This window comes from Carlito syrichta, unplaced genomic scaffold, assembly GCF_000164805.1.
Source record: "Carlito syrichta isolate Samal-C Ts95f unplaced genomic scaffold, Tarsius_syrichta-2.0.1 Scaffold101994, whole genome shotgun sequence".
Lineage (NCBI taxonomy): Eukaryota > Metazoa > Chordata > Mammalia > Primates > Tarsiidae > Carlito > Carlito syrichta.
The window spans coordinates 40,570-41,280 of NW_007046090.1; the positions used below are offsets into that span (position 1 = coordinate 40,570).

General features: G+C 59.6%; 1 protein-coding gene across 1 annotated transcript in view; it reads right to left on the reverse strand.

Annotated features, from left to right (window-relative positions):
• Positions 1–293, reverse strand: part of FSD1 (fibronectin type III and SPRY domain containing 1) — a 14,561-nt gene extending 14,268 nt beyond the window's left edge. Inside the window, exon 1 of the mRNA XM_021715735.1 lies at positions 189–293. The gene's annotated coding sequence lies outside the window, so the exon portion shown is untranslated. The remainder of the gene's footprint in view (positions 1–188) is intronic.
• Between the last annotated feature and the right edge of the window lie 418 nt (positions 294–711).

The window sequence follows — 711 nt, forward strand, 5'->3', positions numbered from 1 at the left end:
TTTTTTTTTTTTTTTTTTTTTTTGTAGCGATGAGGTCTCGCTATGTTGCTCAGCCTCCAGCGATCCTCCCACTTTGGCCTCCCAAATGCTAAGATCACAGGCGTGAACCACAACGCCCGGCCTGGAAATTCAAACTTAACCGGACACACGGTCTTTTGTCCCCCACCGGCAGCGTCAGAGGCGCCCACCTGAGGAAAGTCCTCGCTGTCCGTGGCCTGCAGGGTCTGGTTGGCTGTTTCCAGAAGCTCCTCAGAGCTCTCCAGGGCCCGCGTGCAGGCAGCCAGCTGGTTCTGTGGGCACCAGGCGCCAAAGGAGAGGACAACTGACCCCCGCCGCCTCACACCCTCCCCCAGCTCCCGACCGCCTTCGCCGTCTGGGGTCCCATGTGCTTCTCAAACTTCGGGTGGGAGAAGCAGAGCCAGGAGCACCCAGCCAAGATGGGCCTGGCTCCAGCAGCCTATCAGAATCACCTGGGAAATCCCTTCCTTGAAAGACTCGCATGCCCAGGCCACACCTGAGCCCCTGGGCTGCAGTTTCTCAGGGGGATGGAATCTGGGCTGTCAGGAAATTCCCAGGAGGTTCGGATGCAGCTGAAACGAGCCCAGCTTGGAGGCTGAGAGCCCCTGGGAGCCATGGGGGGTGTTTGAGCGGGGATGATACAGCGGGATCTGGGGGACCAGGGGGAAGGGCTGAGAAACTAGAGCCAGGAGA